Raw genomic sequence first — 14,953 nt, forward strand, 5'->3', positions numbered from 1 at the left:
GATCACACGAAACAATAAAACTCCGTTAACGTTGTCTAGTCCTGTCGCCAGGGGGGGTACAACGGCCTCCTTAATTCAGATGGACTTATTCAAGTTTTTTTTTCATGTATTTTTACCCGTAGAATACGAATTTTTTGGGTAACAGTTGATCCGGATGTCGATAAGATTGTTATAGACAAAGAACTTGAGGAATTACATAACAGCGATTTCTCGCAAAACAAAATATTTTTTTGTATTTTTTGGGTCATTCTAAGCAAAAAATGTTCTGGCAAGTTTTTTCGTAGGATGCATAGTTTTCGAGATAAGCGCGGTTGAACTTCCAAAAAATCGAAAAATTGCAATTTTTGAACCAGAATAACTTTTGATTAAAAAATAAAATAGCAATTCTGCTTATAGCATTTGAAAGTTCAAGTCAAATTCTATCGGTTTTGATTATCTGCATTGCTAAAAATTAATTTTTTTATTCTTAAACAAAGCTATAAACAGTAATAAACACCTAGTGCTTGAGTGATGTTTTCAATGATTTCTCATTTAAAATCGAACAAGTAGGTAGAGTAGGTACTAGTGCAAGCGAGGCAATATCTACGTAGGATGTATTAAAACGCATGTATTAGGTACGGGAAACACTATGTGTTTATATATTTGTTTGACAATAAAAAAATAAATTTTTAGCAATGAAAACAATCAAAACCGATATAATTTAACTTGAACTTTCAAATACGGTAAGCAGAATTGCTATTTTATATTTAAATCAAAAGTTATTCGGGTTCAAAAATTGCAATTTTTCGATTTTTTGAAATTTTAACAGCGGTTATCTCGAAAACTATGAATCCTACGAAAAAACTTCTAGAAACATTTTTTGCTTAGAATGACCCAAAAAATACGAAAAAATGTTTTGTTTTGCGAGAAATCGCTGTTATGTAATTCCTCAAGTTCTTTGTTTATAACAAACTTATCGACATCCGGATCAACTGTTACCCAAAAAATTCGTGTTCTACGGGTCAAAATACATAAAAAAAATTTTGGTAAGTCCATCTGAATAAAGGAGGCCGTTGTACCCCCCCTGGCGACAGGACTAGTATTTCCTTTCTAAAGTACACAATCAATAGCCTATATATCAATTTCACTGACAGGTATTAGGTCAAGTAACAAAAATATTATGAGAGAAGTAGGACTTATGACATTTTTTAATTTTGCATTTTGAAGTAATGTCAAATTTTTAATGAATTTCAATGGATTTCAATGAAAAAATCTTTCCACGGAAGAGGAAATGGAACCATGAATCAGACGAATCTTCTGAAGAGTCAGAAACCGAAGTTGAGAATGATTTCAGTTTTTCTTTTAAGAAGACCTGTGCCGTTTGCGAGCCTTTATTCCTAAAATCAATACTCACATTAGGAAAAAATTTCAAAGAGGTAAAGAACCATAATTATTATAAACCAGTCTTATTAGGCGAGCGGCAGGCGCCCCAAAATGACCAGATACTGACCACGGAGAGGTGAATGGCCAATTTTAGTCATACTGTATGTTTTTGATGGTGCTGAAAACGAAAATGAGGTTTATTTTGAATTTTATGTGAGGGAACATTGTCAATTTTACCCTAAAATTAGCGTTACTTTGGGGATTTCTAATGTCGATATTAAAAGTTGCACTATTTTTTTTTCTATAAAACATTGTGATCCAAAAAATTCCATAAAACTTCTTTGTACTCTATATTTTAACATAAACGTGATTAAAATTTCAAATTTCGTCACCCAACTTTTGTGATTAATCTTTGCAATGTAAAGGGTGATTCATTTAGAGTTACTTTTTTGATGAGTAATTGCTGGGAGACCGTGCATGAATCGTATCACTTGACGTTGCGTTTTTATTCAGTATTTTTTGACATTAAATCCTGGAGAGATTTAGCCCGGCACAGTTTCAGTCGACGTACTCTTGATAAGCTTAAAGAAGATACACTGTTTTCGGAAAAAAATTGTTTTCCGATGAGGCATATTTTTGTCTTAATGGGGACGTGAATAAAACAAAATTCTCATACTTGGGATTATGAACAAGCAGAAGAGGTTCTAGAGTTGCCATTACATCCAGAAAAACTGTTTGGTGTGGTTTATGAGCCGGTGGAATCTTCAGTCGATATTTCGTTAAAACGGAGACCGTCCAGAATGTGACTGTGAATAAAGACCGTTATCGCGCCGATATCGCACCAAATCGATTATCGCACCAAATAGTCCGATAACGGACTATTTGGTGCCTGAAATTGAAGCTCATGGTCTTAACGACATTTGGCCCCAACAAGATGGCGCCAGTTGACATATAGCCTGTGAAAACATCACTTTACTGAGAGAACGATTCGGTGAGCAATTTATTACACGCTTCAGACCATCGAATTGGCCGCCTCTATCCTGTGACATTACATCTCTAGACTTTTTCCTTTGGGGTACTATAAAGTTCAAAGTCTACATGAATAAACTGACTACGACTGAGGCATTGGAGGCCAATATTACTCGACTCATTGGTCAAATATCAATCGAAATGCTCGAACGCGTCAGGATTTCTTCTCTGATAGAAAAACGTGAGTTAATTTTTTTATTTTTAGGGTAAAATTGTGATTTTGACAATGTTCCCCCACATAAAATTCAAAATAAACCTCATTTTCGTTTTCACCACCATCAGAAACATACAGTATGACTAAAATTGGCCATTCACCTCTCCGTGGTCAGTATCTCGAGAAATAATCGTTGTTTTGGGGAGTGTGCCGCTCGTCTGGTCGTCTACCTATATATTAAATTTATTTTTAGATACTCAATCGGCACAAATCTGAAATTAGGGCTGAAATGGAGAAACTATTTGACGATATAAAGGACATAGGTTGGTGTGGAAGTTGTGAACCATCATTAAATTATGAAAGGGTTAAAATTTTAAAAAATTATAATAATTTAGTGGAAGGGATTTTTATAAAACTTTTACATCAAACAAAAAAGGTTTGTAAACCTAGAAACTTGTACAATGATTATAAAATGCAAACATTTAAAAGAAAGCGAAAGTGACAAATGTGTTTTAATTGTTTTTGTTAATTTGTTCGTCACTTTTAGCAATATTTTGACGTAGACATCAGTAACACTCAGATGGGATTCAGAAAAGGGCTGGGTACAAAGGAAGCTCTGTTTTCAATGAACGTCCTCTCTCCTCTCACAAAGAAGCTTAGACATGAGCCAAGAAATTTACACCTGTTTTATTGATTTAGAAAAGGCCTTTGACAAAGCACAGCATGAACCGCTAAGGCAAGTTCTAATAAAAAAAATATAGACAGCCGAGATATTTGAGTTATATGCAACCTATATTGGATTCAAACAGCAAATGTGAAGGTTGAGGGTAGGCTAACAGAAGAAATTCAAATCCGTCTAGGAGTTCGACAGGGATGTATCTTATCGCCACTTTTATTTAATCTGTATAGTGAAGCCATCTGTCAACAAGCAATTTTAATAGAGGAAAGCAGTTTTGAGAAAAGGAATTATTAATATTTTTTTTCAAGAATATGTAAAGTGTAATCTAATGATCTCCTCTGAGAGGTTTTATAAATGGAGAGTTCTTAAGCCCGATTGCACCAACATGTCTTAAGCTTAAGACGAGAATAACATAAGAATTGGAATAATAAAATTATAATATATTATAATAAAAATATCATAATATAGTAATAGATATAATTGATAATAAGGTAAGAATCGAAAATTATGGTGCAACGTAAGTGATACTCAAGGAGGCCCTATCTATAAGTAGAGCTTAGCTAAGTTGGAGCTTAAGATCTGTTGGTGCAACCAGGCATTAATACTTAATTGTGCTCGCTAAATCTGCAAGGTGATTACGACCGAGAAAAAACTCAAGATTCCTCAAATCCAAGAAGTTTTATATAAACCAAGGTTTTAGCATAAATTTTCTGCATGGTAGCTCTGCCGAGATTAACATTCATCATTGGAAAGCTAGGGAATAAAATCATCTATCTCTTAATTGAGGTAAGGTAATCATAGAGCAGAAACTAACAAACCAGTCATCCAAAAACTATGAAACTGGATCACGTTGTAGGTTATATTTGCAAATTAGAAGGAGAAATACTGCGAAGAAATCAGCAAAGCTGCAAAAAAGTTCAGCATGGTTCGAAAAAGGCCAACAGTAGGAACATGAGCTGCAACAAGGAAGAGGTTTCACTCCTTAAAGTAAGTGGTTTGACCCAAAGCAGGTTGTACACCTGGCCCTAAAACCCATCCAAGTCAGAAATATAGATGTCTTCTTCTTATGGTTGAGCGAGCATAAATATTGAGGGCATCACTACAGCAAAAAAAGACATCAGAATTCTGCAAAAACACGAAATGTGAGGTACTGTGCATCCAAAAAACCCACAAAGACCTAACTGCATCGAGACCGGTATCTCAGGTATGAAACTGATGGCGGAGATACCACACAATAAGTATGGGAGCGCGGTATTTGTGAGAACTCAAACCATAGTCTCACCTGTGGGAGCAACGAACGTAAACGGTATAGAGATAGTAACCATTGATATCGTAAAATGCACAATATCCTCAGTATACAAGCCCCCAAACCAGCCTTTTATATTTTCGCCCCCCCAACTAACTTCCAATCAGAACCGAATCAATTTATACTGGTAGACTTTAACAGTCACAGTTTACTCTGGTGCTATGCAGACTCGGATGCAAATCGAGAAGCAGTAGAAGCATGGGCTGAAACGAATAACCTTACGCGAATCCATGACCCTAAACTTCCACCATCCTTTCAGGGCAAAGTTTGGAAAAGAGGATATAACCCGGATATCTGTTTTTCAAGTAACGACCGCGAAGACCGATGTACCAAAGTAGTATATGGCCCCATACGAAAAACCAATTATTGGTATCTTTCCAATTATCCAAAAGCTATTCCATTCAGAAGGAGATTTAACTTCAAAAAGACAAACTGGCAAGAGTGTGCGGACATGCCAGATTCTGAGCTGCTACGTCTTGAACCAAAACTAGAGAACTACGAAAAAATTGTAGAGGTAATAAAATATGTGTCTAGAAAAGCAATCATCAGAGGATGTAGACAACAACATGTTCCTGGGATATCCACCGAGTCCAAAGAACTAATGAGAATATACGAAACCCTCTATTTCACTGACCCTTTTAGACAAAAAACGGTTGATTGCTGAGCAATCCTACTTCAACAACTAAGTCTAGCCAGAAAGGAAAACTGAAAGCCTAGCCATTGAAAAAAAAATGGACATAACATATTTTACGAATAAAAAATTTATTCTGAAGTTGATGTTTAGTAAAATACTGTCTATTATGTGGAATTCCAAGTAGTTTTACACTGTGCGTTATCAAAATCTATTTTTAGACTGTGGTGCCTGTTATGTACGAATCATAACATTCTTGTCTGCTACAGTTAGTCATTATGATTTCCTGATGGCCCGCAAATATCTTACTGAGGCTGAGTTACAAGAAATTGTTACTGCTAGCGATTTTTATGATGATATAGAAGATGAAATAGTATCAGAAAACGAGGATGTATTGTTAGATGAAGATTTGAATACTGAAAACATTCATTCCAGGTCATTTTTGACCTGGGGTCAAAAGAGGTTAAGAGAAATCATTGAAAATGCAAGGTCCGACCGACTAGAACGAAGAATGTGTGTTTTAAAAAGACTACTCAAAAACAACAAGGCTTCTGCAATCGTATCATGATATATATATATATATATATATATATATATATATATATATATATATATATATATATATATATATATATATATATATTATATTTCCTAACCATGGAATATAAGCCCGACAACACATAATTAGAACATAATATGTGTATCTAAATTTAAAACATTGTTTAATAAATAACACTATTTTAGTACCAAACTAATTGTCAGCGTTAACAAAATTAATTGTACTAAAATAAATATGTTTTTTCAGTACAAAAGATTAAAATCTTTGAAAATGTATGTTTTTAGCAAGCAGAAACGTATGAAAGTTGTAGAATAACGGCCATTTGTATCCACCAGTGTTTGTATAAACTATTAATATATTTTTTAAACAAAATTATTTGACATATATTGGATTTTTTATTGACCATGTTTTTCTGTTCGCCAAATTCTATTTAATTTATTGTTATTTGATAAAGTATTCATTTATAATACATAAATAATTAAGTTCTGTTTATAATTTATTTAACAACTATACTGTATAATAATATTCAAACATATTATTGGAATATTTTCAAATTACCGACATAATTGAATATATTTTTTTATTTAGAAAAACAAAATTGTTATCTACCGTTAATTAGTCTATTATTAATACAATGGAGAATTGTTTAATATTAAATATGATTTGAATTACTATGAGTTAAACTAATGTTTCTACGACCGTTTAATAATATGCTCATTATTCGCTGTTTTTGAATAGATAATGACACCCATTACTTTACACGTGAGTAATGGTTCATTACTCATGGGCTGAAGTTACTCACGGGTTGAAGGTAGATTCAAGTGGTGCATGGCACTTTTAATATACCTATTACCAAATAAAATTACTTAAACTTGTTTATTTTTTAAAATAGTCATTGTAATTTATATCCACAATTAAATTCTAAAAATGTTTAAGAGGAAACAGTAGCGATCAACAGGTAGCGAAAACGCGTTCCAAGATTGCGGCTGTAATTTTGAATATTTTTTCGAGATATGTGGCAGGCGTATTCGTAATATAATAAAGAATGGCGGTACAGAGCCGAATTTGAAAAATATATTAAAATGTGGAAGTTACTCTGTAATTAAATACAATATTAAAAAAACGAGCCTGTACCGCCATTAAGAAGAACAAAAAAATACACGTTCTTCAAATAAACTTTTTTATCCGATGCCTAGATTTTGTCTCATTTGGAACTATTAAAATTTTTTATTTCATTAGTAGTTCCAAAATGACACAAAATCTAGGATATCGGATAAAAAAGTTTATTTGAAGAAAGTGTATTTTTTTGTTCTTCTTAATGGCGGTACAGGCTGGTTTTTTTAATATTGTATTTAATTACAGAGTAATTTCCACATATTAATATATTTTTCAAATTGGGCTCTGTACCGCCATTCTTTATTATATTACGAATACGTGTGCCAAATATCTCGAAAAAATATTCAAAATTACACCCGCAATCTTGGAACGCGTTTTGGCTACCTGTTGATCGCTACTGTATCACCTTAAAGGATTTTTACTGTAACAATGGGTTAGTATATTTTTTACGTTTAAATTTCAACATTTGACATTTTAAGATTGACGTTATTAAAATGTAAATAAGCAATCGGTATTAATTCCGTAAAAGGACTTACGGATATGAAATTTATATCTATGAATTTTGTTTTGCTTACTGTTGATTGTACCGGGTGTCCCGATAAGAATGGCGCTCGGCCATATCTCAGGAACCGTTTTTAGTACAGCTTTGGGAAAAAAAATTATAAAAAAAGTTGCCTCGAGAAAAGCCTGGAAATTATTTTCATAATTGTAAGTCCACCGCTAGATTAAATTAAATATCGTAATTAAATATCAAAAATTCAAAAATCGAAATTTTACAAAATTTGCCTAGTGAAAGGGCACTGCAAATCCGATTATTAAGTCTACTTGTGCAAATAAGGGGTGGGGGTGAGTGGGAACCTTGTTTTGAAAAAATCGCTGTAAGTCCGGTTCTGCTTAATCGATTTATGCAAACTTGGTCTTGTTGAAAACAGCTCTTTTTCGTCAATGTAATAGTTATAATTTAGAAACAGCCTATTACGTAATATGCCGGCTAGGAGGCGCTATTTATTTTCTTTTTAGAAATCTAGTTTTCTTTGGAAAATATTAAATAAAAGTAGGTATTTTTTCCTGTATTACAAAATTAGACAAAATTAGCAACAGAATACCGAAAACCGCATGTCTATACCTTTTTTCTATCTCGAGATATCTTAAGAAACGTGTAAATTTTAAACATAACTGTTGCTGTCATATAAGTGGAAATATATAGAAGCAAGTAGTGTGCTATGGAAAAAACAAAGAAACATTTTCCAGATCACCGTATATAATAAATCAAAACAAATATGAAAAACTCTACTACTGGGGTGACGTCTTTGGGGATATTTCATTTCATATATTCTAGCCGCAACAGTTGCATTTCTTATGCATTCAAAGAATGTGGCTATCATGTCAAATGCTTCTAAGTTTGTAAGAATCATCTTGAATTTCACTCTTTATAAATTTTATATAAAATTTAATAGAAACAAACCGCAACAAACCATCAATGAACAAATTTTTTATGTTTTACTGATTTGACACATGATGACTTCTTGAAGTTAATACTTCTAATAGTTCTATTTTTTCCATAACACACTACTTGTTTCCACTTTGACTTCCTCAACTTAGTTTACCGGTGCCAATAACTGTTATGTATTTATCTTAGTTAGGAATGGGATAATTGATATTCAAATATAATGAAATAAAAATTAAAAATTTGTGTAGAAAATCTGAAGTTTTTACATTTTCTACGATTCATCGAGAGAAAAGCATATGCGCGGAGGCAACAATTCATAAAAATTTACACATTAACGCTATTTTTTTGGTATTATTTTAAGTATTAAAATTGGTGTAATATTTAAATAAAAATAAAATAAACTGTTTAAAATATATTTATTTCGTTAAAATCATAATAATAGAAGTATAACTTCTTACTCGTGTACAAAGTACACACACTCATTTTTTGTTATATTTTATAGTGTTATTTGTCTTATTGTTGTTTTGATTCATTATATACGGTGACATCTGGACAATGTTCCTTTGTTTTTTTTTCATAGCACACTACGTGCTTTTATATAATTCCACTTATATGACAGCAACAGTTATGTTTAAAATTTACACGTTTCTTAAGATATCTTGAGATAGAAAAAAGGTATCGACATGCGGTTTTCGGTATTCTGTTGCTAATTTGGTCTAATTTTGTAATACAGGAAAAAATACATACTTCTATTTAATATTTTCCAAAGAAAACTAGATTTCTAAAAAAAAATAGCGCCTTCTAGCCGGCATATTACGTAATAGCCTGTTTCCAAATTATAACTATTACATTAACGAAACAGAGCTGTTTTCAACAAGACCAAGTTTGTAAAAATCGATTAAGCATAACCGGACTTACAGCGATTTTTTCATAACAAGGTTCCCACTCACCCCCACCTTTTATTTGCACAGGTAGACTTAAACTTGTGAAACAAAATATGCATAGAACTGTATGAAGAATACGATGATTGGATTTCCAGTGCCCTTTCATTAGGCAAATTTTGTAAAATTTCGATTTTTAATTTTTGATATTCGATTACGCCCTCTAGCGGTGGACTTACAATTATGAAAATAATTTCCAGGCTTTTCTAGGGGCAACTTTTGTTATAAATTTTTTTTCCCAAAGCTGTAGTATAAACGGTTCCTGAAATATGGCCGAGAGCCATTCTTATTGGGACACCCGGTACAATAAATTTTTATTGAGAGCACACGTTATTTTTCATGTAATTGCGTTAAAATATGTCTTATTTTTAAAAGCCACCGCCATCTGCCATTCCATGACACTATTAATGACAACTGTTTGATTTTTTCATAAGCTCAAGAAGGGTAATTCTAACAGTGTTGCCATAGTTATATAAAATATGTTTTCTTATGAAAAATAAAATCTTTCGATTTTGAATAATGTTAGTAGTTGATAATTATATTTTCTACTAACCCAAATAAAAAAGGTTGTAGAAAAAGTATAGTATTCTACTTGCATGTAATGGCTATTACTCACTCTGATGAATTACAACACTCGCCTACGGCTCGTGTCGCAAACTTCATCATCGTGAGCAATAGCCTTCATTACATGCTCGTTGAATAATATACTATTTTTCTAAAGTAATAAAACGGTAACATAGACAAGTAAAATCTGTCAATGAAAAGTACTACCAGCGTGTCAAGCAAAATGAAAAGACACTAACTATTTGATGGCATCATTCTGTCAAAATGTCTCTATTTTCTTAGAGTTTCCTTTTGATTTATTCAGTTAAATTACACTTAAAAAATACCCTTAAATGTGAGTTGTTACAGTGTAGGTAATAAGTAATTTTAAGGTATAAAAATGGTTGGCTAATGATATCGCGTCGCGGATGGGTACGCCTAGTTCGGACGTAAATATTGTACACTAAATAAATTCACCTTTCATATCAAGTACCAAATAATACCATGCTCATGTGAACGAGGCATAGTCAAAAAATTACAAGATATATTCAATAACAAAAATAATGCGATGTTTTCAATAACACGGTACAGTATTTTTTAATTATACAATGATGTTTGGTATACGATAAACTTAACATACATGTAGACAACATCAAGGTTTTAGAGTATCCTAAACGTATACAGGTGATTGATTAGTGGGGTAAAGCTGCGTAGATCCGTTATAGTAATAGATAGCGATAACAGTTAATAACAAACATTGTAGCCAACTTTGAGCTTCACGTTACAAAATTAGTTAGAATGTTACAGGGTGTTTGATAACATAGTGGCAGACCAAAGTTATGTTTTTTTTTTAAATGGAACACCCTTTATTTTATTTTATATTAGAGATCCTGTTAACTTCTTTATCACAAAAATATAAAGGTCTGGTATGTTATAATATAGGGTATTTACAAAGTTACATATAATCAGTTTTATATGCAAATCGTAACAAGTTCAACTCAATGTATAAATAAAAATAAGCCCAACGGCAATGGTTTATTCATGACATACTTTTTTATTTATTGTCAAAATTTTTAAAAATGTTGCTAATTTTCTTTCTATCTAATACAGGGTAAGTTAAAACGCAAGTGCATTATTTTCTCATCAATTTTAAATGGAACACCCTGTATTTTATATCACTATTGCAAAGTACCATTACCGTACTTTAATTTGTATACAACATTCCCTATGTCTAAATTTATTAGTTTTCAGAGATAATTTCATTTTTTAATGGACCAGTAACGTGGCCACCCAGATTACCAGAATTTAATAAACTGCACTGATTTTTTTTTGTTACTTTAAGAATGAAGGTTATAAAATACCTCCAACAACAAGGGATGAGATGAAAAATAGAATACAAAGTGTATTTCGAAGTGTTAATTTACAAATGCTTCGTAGTGTAAGTAACTGATTCAATGACTCATTCGTTTTTAGACATGCATAAAATGTGTTAGGAGGTCACTTTGAACAACTTATGTAAGTAAATATTGCAAATAATTTATTCAAAGTAGCTTTCAATTTTTTCAAAAATGTTGTATTTTGTACTCATGAATTTTTTTTAAATGCTGATAAATTATTTTTCGTTCTTTATTAAATAAAGTTTTGTTTTAATTTTGTTATATTATTATTACCTTTACACACAAAAGTAGTTTTAAATTATTTTCACAAAATGCTGTATTTTGTGTTTTTGTTTTTTTTTTGTAAAATTTAAAACTAATAAATTATTTTTTTTTCTTTATTTGTTACACTTACATACAAAAGTAGTTTTTAATTATTTCAAAAATGTTATGTTGTGGTTGTGTTTTTTTTTGTACAATGTATTACTAATAAATTAAATTTCTTTCTTTATTTGCTACATTGTTATATTTATTACCAGATTGATAAATCAGTAATCGTAAATTGTCAGTTTCAGACAATTCAGTCATGGCTTACTTAAAATTTGGGAAGATTTAGACACGTAATTAATAATTTGCTCTGAAAAATAAAAATATCTCGAAAAGTAATAAATTTAAACGTAGGGAATGTTATATCAAAATTAAAGTACGGTCATGGTACTTTTCGATAGGGATATAACATACAGGGAGTTCCATTTAGAATTATTGAGAAAATAATATACTTGCGTTTTGACTCACCCTGTATTCAATATATAGAAAATTAGCAATATCAATCATTTTTGAAAATTTCGGCAACAAATAAAAAATATGGCATCAAGAATTTATTGCTTTTGTGCTTATTTTTATTTATACGGTGAGTTGAACTTGTTACGATTTTCAGACAAAATTGGTTATAACTTTGTAAATACCATATATAACATTACAAACTTTATATTTTTTAAATGGGGAAGTTAAGAAGATTTCCAATATAAATTAAAATACAGGGTGTTCTATTTAAAAAAAAAAAACTTAAGTTTGGTCTGCCACTATATTATCGAACACCCTGTAACATTCTAATTAATTTTGAAATATGAAGCGCAAAGTTGGCTACAATTTTTGTTATTAACTTTTATTGCTATCTATTACTATAAAGGATTTTCGGAGCTTTACCCCAATAATCAATTACCCTGTATATGAAATAATTTTTAAAGGACTTAATCTCACAATACAGTGGATATGGGACAATAATACATATTTAATTAAACACAACGAAGAGTTGTACATATTGATCCGTCCCTCCATGTATATTTTTCTTATTAATTCTTGTTAAGTATTTTATTATTATTCACTTTTATATTTAGTTTAATTAAAAATAAAACGGGTTATTTCCCGGGATTTGTCTGTATACCATCTAGTTAAGTAACTTTTAAAGTGAAATAAAAACTCCCTTGTGAAGTTGGTATAAAATTTAATTAGGAATTAAAAATTCTAAAAAATCCAAAAGGATGTTTTTGAAGGCAATCCATTGACATCGATTTTAAGTAGCATTATTTTCACTTACTTACAATGTAGACTGAACATTTAATCCAACCAGTGTTTGGTTGTGTGGATATTTTGAAATTACACGCACTTAACTGAAGATGAACTGATAAGTCCGAAGTTCGTTCTGAACAATCAATGTAATCATTTTGGATTTTTTAAAATTTTTAATTCTTAATTAAATTTTATACCAACTACACAAGGCAGTTTTTACTTACGTTAGAAGTTACTTACAATAGTTTAATTAACGTATGTGTAGGTATGTATTTGCTACGTTGCTAATACGGTCCTGTAGATATCGCTCCTGACATATTTAAGGGGGGTCTACCCCAAAATCCCGACAGCCAAAATCCCGACAGCCACAATCCCGACAGGCCAGAATCCCGACAGGTTTGATAAGTTTCTTTTTAACATATAATTACATGTATTTCTTGTTTTTTGTTTATGGCCATGTGTTTTTATTTTTTGTATTAAAAGTATTATTAAACAAAAGTCGGAATTTTTACTTATGCGAGGAATGTTGCATGTCGGGATTTTGGCTGTCGGGATCTTGGGCGGCACCGACTTAAGGGATGCAAAGCTTATAAGGCATGCAGTTTTATAAACCTCCATATAAATTCGCAGTTCCACAATTAAAACCTCCCTCGTTCCAGCGTTCTCGTACATCAAAGTTTGTCCGACTAGACACCGAGCAGCTATTAACAAATTTTTAGCTTGCTATTAATAAACTTTTTTTTGGTTCGCGGGATCCATGCCTAATAGTGTTAATATCCCTTCAGGACAAGTGAAAATAATATTAATTTGTGAAATCCTTTTTATTTAGTGATCATTTAATATGCTATTTCTAACGATATTTTAAATAAAAACTTGATGTTGGTCACAATGTACAGAATTTTAACCTGGACGTCCATTCGCGATGTGACAGCTTATGGAGGGTAGAGGGACGGTGACACGCTGTTGTGCGCGGCTTTTTTGCGTTTTAGGCATCAAGGTGAAAAATTGAAAAATTATATAAAATATCTTGAACAAGCGTTTCGTAACGTATAATTATATTTTCTTATGTATAAATACGAAAATAAACAGTTAACAGTAACAATATTATAGTTCATTTTGTTTTTGATGTTTGATCCAGTTTGGTAACGTGGCGTCACTCTTTAGACACGTAAATATTAATACAGTTGTATTTATTTCAACACATTGTTTAACTTTAGTTGGTATTAGAGGGATCACCAATTGGCGGACGGCGGTCCGCATTCGGACGGTGGGCTCGTTTTGTGCGGACCGCAATTAAATTCAGAATAAAGTATTTGGCAATTTTGTAAATGTGTGGCCATAAAATTGTGTACTATGTTTGGTTCAACTTATGTTAGGCTAGGGTAGTAAGACAAAAATATACCCTGTTCGTGACACTTCAGCAGCCAGGGTACTGAAGCGTTTTTTCGACAGATAATACATATAGGAACAAATTATAACTATTTCCTGCGTAGGATCTGGCGGTTATTTTTATTTATAAACAATTAACTGTCAAAAAATGGTAATTTCCCCTCTTTTTTTTAAATCAACGGAAAACAGTGAAACTTATGATTTTTTTAGTACAAATATCTTCGAAATTGTGGAAAAAGCTTTAAAATGACGGATTACAAGGTTTGATATACTCATTTATTGTTAATATAATTGCGAAAAAAGGTCGGAATTGCCAAAAAAAATATTTTCTCAATAACTGTCGTATTAGTGTACAGCTTTGAAATTTTGGTCAAATGAGGGTTCTTTGGTGCTTAATATGTGATAAAAATTCCAAAGCAGTTCAATCAATTGTTTAAATTTTATTCAAATTGTTTATCCCAGAGAGCATATTTTTGCAATAACATAAGTCAGACAAAAATGACCTTAGAACCATTCCACACGTATCAAATGAAAGAGCATGAGCTACATTTTCAACATGATTTCAAATAATGAATAAAAAATGCACATATTAGTAATAAATAATCATGCAAAAGTATCGTCAATTTTTCTTTATAAACTTTTTGAATAACTTTTTCCAATAAAATTAACTTTTTTGCCCTGTTTTAAGTGCACAACTACCAAGTAATGTTATCTATACCACAATTGATAAAAAATTGTAATAAGTATGTATAATTTCTTATATAACAAAATAAAAAGTTTATAAGGAAAGATTTACGATACTTTTGCATAATTATTTATTACTAATAAATGCATTTTTTTATTCACTTT

At 31.4% G+C, this 14,953-nt stretch overlaps 1 protein-coding gene and 1 long non-coding RNA gene across 6 annotated transcripts in view; one reads left to right on the plus strand and one right to left on the minus strand.

Moving 5' to 3' along the window:
- Nucleotides 1–14,953, minus strand: part of LOC126882898 (RNA-binding protein Musashi homolog Rbp6) — a 1,676,353-nt gene that overhangs the window by 103,349 nt on the left and 1,558,051 nt on the right. The gene's annotated exons all lie outside the window — the stretch shown is intronic.
- Nucleotides 1,266–3,051, plus strand: LOC126882904 (uncharacterized). Its single transcript, XR_007697422.1, has 2 exons — nucleotides 1,266–1,415; nucleotides 2,799–3,051. It is a non-coding gene; the product is annotated as an uncharacterized LOC126882904 (long non-coding RNA).

This window comes from Diabrotica virgifera, chromosome 4, assembly GCF_917563875.1.
Source record: "Diabrotica virgifera virgifera chromosome 4, PGI_DIABVI_V3a".
NCBI lineage: Eukaryota > Metazoa > Arthropoda > Insecta > Coleoptera > Chrysomelidae > Diabrotica > Diabrotica virgifera.